This window comes from Athene cunicularia (assembly GCF_003259725.1).
Source record: "Athene cunicularia isolate RWA chromosome 1 unlocalized genomic scaffold, athCun1 chr1_part1, whole genome shotgun sequence".
Taxonomy (NCBI): domain Eukaryota; kingdom Metazoa; phylum Chordata; class Aves; order Strigiformes; family Strigidae; genus Athene; species Athene cunicularia.
The window spans coordinates 111,944,974-111,950,907 of record NW_020799091.1 but is presented as its reverse complement, the minus strand read 5'-3'; positions in this window follow the sequence as shown (position 1 = coordinate 111,950,907).

The following is a 5,934-nucleotide window of genomic DNA, read 5'->3' as shown; positions in this document are numbered from 1 at the left end:
CCTTTTTTTTTTTTTTTAAATTTTAAATAAAAGATCTTGTATTGCTTTTAAATGATGGACTAGCATGCACCTGGGTTGTGCAGAAGTGACATATTACTACTTTTTTTTTTTTTTTTTAGGGGATGGTTCATCATGCCTTTTTAAAATTACCCTACTTTAAAGTTATTCCCACATTTCCGTATCTGTAGTTTTCACTCCCTTAAAATCAGTGCAGAACTGATTTTTGCCTTGCACAGAAATGCAGAATTTCTGGAAGCTTAACTTTCACCAATTCTTAGCCAAGAAAGGACTTGCTGGCAAGTTAATTTCGATGGGACTTTTTTTAAAAAGTGCTTAATGGACTGAAGCCTGAATTCCTATTGAATGTTAATGAGAGTGGAGGCTTAGCACCTTAGATCTTTGAGGCTGCTAAAGTCCAGTGTGTTTGCTGGAGGGAAGTAAGTGGAGTATGGATATATATACATGCTCATACAATGCCAGAAGGAATGATGAAAATGGGGTGTGGCCCTAAATCTACAGCTAAATTGGGGTTTCCATAATCCTTTGCCAAAATACAGAGAGAGTGTGTGCCGGTGTTACAATATGAACTTGTTCCTGTGAGTGGTAAGGAGCCATGCCTGCGGGTGGGTAAAACCCTGCAGAACAGCAAAATTAAAATGCTCTTCTTCATACACCTTCCTGAGGGGCTGTGCAACTGTAGTAGTACATGTCAGCTTTCCTATGGGTAGAGTGAGGAATGGGTGTAACAGAATTACTCATTTAAAGAGACTCTGGAAACACATAATTGGTGAAGAATTATTCTTGGCACACACGAAATGCCGTGATGGCTTGCCATGCCCTGTCATTCTAGGTATAGCAAGCTGCAGAGCTGAAGCTAAGGTAGGATTCACCCAGGCTCACTAACAGCTGAGCTTAAGACCTTTGAAATGGGAAGTTACAGTAAATGGTAGTTTTGGAATTTCTCCATGGTATGTAGATGTAGAGTGCTAAGCCAACACCATCCTTGCTAAATCAAATCTTGCATAAAAAGTTGTGATATGCTCAAGTCAGACTTTCTGCTGCTCTGTAGACAGACTTTTTCCAGATAAGGGCTTGTCTTCATTAGCAAATTAGGTCACTAACTCAACTCTTCCTTCCAAACTAACAACACTGCAGACAAGGACAAGTCGCGTTTAACGTTGTGTCAGTTGGCTGTAGTTAAACCCTAACTCACGTACTGCAGCCTAGTTTTTCACTAAAGTTCTTTGTATCACGTGCTCACAACTTTGAGGATGGGCTTTTTATGCTGCTTACACTCTGTGGCAGTCTGCAGTATCTTAATACAGCAGACAGCAGCAGAAGATGGCTTCATATTCATTTTTTATAGGTCAGATGCTTTCTCAAGGCTTGTTCTGAAGCCTGATTTTTGCACTACTACAGACTTGTCTGGAAGTTGAATCTTTAAAGGCACCTCTTGAAACCCTTTAAAGGCTACTCTCAGAATCAGAGGATGCAAACCCTGCATTAAGTCTTGCCCTGTATGTGGGACTTTTGTTGTTTTGTTTAATCCCATAAGACACCGCTGTTTAAAAAAAACTTGGCTTGCTGTACTTTGTTGTTCTGATTAGGACCAAATTCTATTTGATCTTTATCTATGTAAAAATAGAGCTTCAGACTTTAATGGTACACCTCTGTTTAGATGTACAGCAAAAGATGTATAAATTCATTCTACTGCTTCCCTCTATCAGCAGAGCATAGCAGGAGCTCCAGGCTCTGCTGCTGCAAATCCAGTGGATCACCTGAAAGCAAGTGTGTGGCTTTGCTCTTGGCTTGTTCATTTGCAAGGGTAGAAGTTAGCATTTCTTGTTTTCAGGGCATGCCATAAATACTGCTTTCAGGCCCAGCATTTGATGCCTTGACTGCTTGAAATGGTCTTCTTCCGTGAATACTTTCTGTGTTATCAATAGGAGCCTGCTTGGCAGACAGCTCTGCAAATGGAGGACTGTCTGTGATTTGCCTCAAGTTTGTTGCTGAAATTCCTTCTCAGAAGCTTATGTCAAATGACAGCCTTTTTCTCAGGATAGGGTCATATAGTATTTCCTCAGCGTAGTTATTCTTTATTTTTGGTTCCTGTTCTTTCTCTCATAATGGAAAATCTGTAACAGGTGGCCACAGGCACACCAGACTTTCATGCTTGGGAGCATAAAGGACCATATGCTGTATGATGGTATGTATGGAGATAATAAGTTGAAGGAATAGGCAACCAGCTTATATGAAAAATAAGACCTGGCCTGAATTTTCAAACTGGCTAAACTAAAACTTTCTCTATCCTCAACTTGCTTGGTTGTTTTTCTGTTTTGCTTCTTGCTATCTGGTTTCATCTGGAAGTGAATTTTTTTCAATTTGTGAAGAGGAGTGTTCTGATATTTTTACCGGACACCCAGGGTGAGACCCGAGAAGCCTTCAAGTCAGTTGAACTTTTGCCATTGGCTTTAATGTGGCCACAATTTCACTGCATGAGAACCATTTTCCTTGGTTCTAAATAGGGTATGTTAGAAAATAACAGGAATCTTCGATGTGAGTTCTGTGTGAGATTTTGGACCACATGCTTTCTTATAGTCTAAAAGTGGTCAGTTTTCCTCCAGAAGACAGAATGATGCTTATCCAACATAAACCTCCCTTTAATATTCCCGTATTAGCAGTGATTTGCTACAGACCTTTAGTTTCCTTTTGTTAGATAACCTGCAGTTAAGAGCTTAAATTCTCTTTGGAAGACTCTGTTTGTGAATATATGAAATAACAAAAATAATGTTGGTTTAAGCTGAATTCAGTCCATGCTGTACAGCACTATTTACCCAGAGGTTGTGCCACTCATCCTTCAGCCACAAACTGGGGCCTATTTTCTAAACTGGCATCAGGTGCTATAGACACTGCATTTCCCTATTTCCCAGTATGCGAAGCTAGCTTTTAATTCTGTGTTCTGAGTCTTGGCCAAGATGAGATTTTGTGTGTTTGTTTTGTTTTTCAGAGACTGCTTAATGTCAGCCTCTAGTTTGTAAGGAAGAAAGAGGTGGATTTCATGAATATATTAAAGTATTTGTGATCTGAACATAGGCAAGAAATAACATTGTGTTTGGTCAGAAAATACTCTTCATAAAGATCTTACAGATACTGCTGACTACTTAAATATATGCCAGAACTGATCATATGAAAAAAGTACAACTGAAACTGAGCTAGCCCAGATTAGTTATCAGAAACTTAACCTGTTTTTTTTTCCTGTTTTGGTCTCCCCCACCCCATGATGGTGGGACAAATTCATTTAGCAGCTGATGATCTTGCATACTTTTCCACTCACACAAGTGCAGTCAGAAATGCTATGAGAAGATTCTGTTAAGGTCAGAACAAGCAATATGGAATTTATATGCAGAAAGGATATTTTAAGGGAGTTCAGGGAAAAAAAAAATTATTAAAGGATGTATACACGTTGCATACAAGGAAAATTTGTTGAGTCACTTTATCTCACTGTAGTCTCTTATTTAAAGAGTTCTGTAATTACAGGTTGATAATTTATTCCTGAAGTACAGATTAATTAGATCTGTGTCTGATCACAGACTTGATACTGTTTTGAAAAATCTTTTAATTTAGAACTCTCATCTTTTGCAAAAACTCACCACAAAACACAACTTTTCACTGTAAATAACTTCAGTCCTTGCACAAGACCTTGTACTTATCCATCAGTTCTACCATAATTTTTACTTTTTTTTAAAAAAAAAAAAAGGTCAAATTTGGTGTTTTCAAAAGCAGAAAGTGCTCAGAATATCTTGTAATGACTGCCCATGGACTGGAAGGGAAGGGAGGAGAGTTGAAATGGAAAATGAATTAGATTCTTAGTCTGTGGAAGGGGGAACATTCCTGCACAGAGAAGCGACTCTGGAGATAAGTTTTAATTTCCTGAGCTCCAGTCTCTATATAGGAACATTGAAAGACTTCCTTCCTGATAACCAAGTCAAGCCAGGGGCTGTATTAGACGATGTGTTTCTGTATATAATTGCGTGCTTGTATATGTATTTGCATACTTGCAGTATAAATGCAAATAGTGTACCTACAATGATAGAAGTCAACTTTTAAAGTGTGTTGCACATATTCAAGGACTGGCATATATACTGCCTGAGATGTTGTATTAGATCAGAATCTATTTAGACCTCTATAAAGAATCTGTTTCATACTTTGTCTCTACCAAAAAACCAAAACCCAAACAAAACCAAAAATAAAACACCCTCCCCAACCACTTGTCTTGCCTTTTTAACAGCATCTGGGTTATGGTGCACCTTTAAGAATGATCCAGTCACTGAGGTAACTGTGTTACAGATTTCTAACACATATGTCTCCTGCATATGCAATATTGTTGTAACCATTTCTGTCTTACTAAGGTCTCATCGTTTTGTGATTACTTAGGCAAAACCATGAAGTTCACTATGAGTGACATCTTAGTAAGAATTTCAGGAACAAATACTAGGAGACTTTGTTTACAGAAGGCACAAAAAAGTATAGGTCACTCCAGATTCTGCATTTGCAAAAATATGTTTCAAAGCCTAAGATTATGTTTTATTTTAGCAATTTTAGTTTCTAGTAAAACTGTTTTAATTTACTGTTTGCATCTTTTGTTCTTTTGTTTTTGTTTAATGAATCTCACAGTTTTTCTTCATCTGTTATAGGATCTTGGGATGAAATTGTAAGTCTAAATATGTAATACTCTTCTAAGCAGAGCCATGGTATAACTTGTTTTGTGAAGCACAGATTTACTTGAATTCCAGACTATTGTCTGGATATCCCAAACTGTAAAAGAAAATTACATACATCCCTCATTGCAGTTAGTGCAACAGCATCAGAGTTAAAGGTAATACTGAGCTGGTTTATGTTCTGTACTGTAATGGCAGATACATTGTTTTTCCCCCCCCCCCCATAACCATTCATAATTAAGACTTAGCAACAGAGTGTTTTGTATTGCAATGAGAGAAATTGTATTGACTTACACAATTTTAGGAAGCACCGAATGTTAATGTATTGATGGCATACAAGATTGGAAAATGACTTTCAATTGTTTCTAAATCAGACAAGTGTATTGTATAAATGCAACTTTATAGACTGTGTAGTTGTTTAACTTTTTTTCTATAGAACAACTTTGGAAAAAGGGAAAATAGCTGTAAAGTTAAAGAGATTCTGATGGTGCTAAAGTGTTGCCAAGCAAACCATAAAAGATAAGTCAAACTGTAATTCTGTAGAAAAGCTATGAAATATTTCTACATATGTGCTATAGTTGTTTTTGTGTTCCTGAAGCTGCTTTAGTGTAAAGTCAGCTGTAGAAATGGCTGGCTAGCTAAAAGCTATGATTCCTGCAGCTTGACTGTTGTGGGGAGATTTTTTTTTCTGTGAAAACAGTTGTAAAGTGGAACATCTGAAAAATATGTTCCATGCAAAATGGATCTTCACACACATTTATTTTGACATTTAGGTTTGATTTGAGAGAGAGAGAGAAGATTCTGAAATAGCCATTCACAGATGGCTTGTGCGGGTTTTATTTTATTATGTTTCTTGGTGTTTTTGGTTTGGGGTGGATATTTTTGCATGTGTTTGCAGACTTGTCAATCCCCTTTTTCCCCCAGATCACGTGTTTAATTTTTTATTACTTGAATTTTTGTCCTTTTTACCAGAAGCTGGTGCTTAAAAAGTAAAAAGAAAAAAGGAAAAAGAAAAATAAAACCCAAACCAACCCCCCCTCACCCCAAAACAACAAAACACCCCAAACCAACCAACCAAAAAAAAACCCCCAACCCCTTCTCAAACCCCAATCACCGCTCTAAGGTATAGCTTCTTATGATAAAAATTTTCTTGGCAGTGAGTGAGAATTTATGTATTTTGTGGACTTAATACAGTGGAAAATTTTTTGGGAAGCAC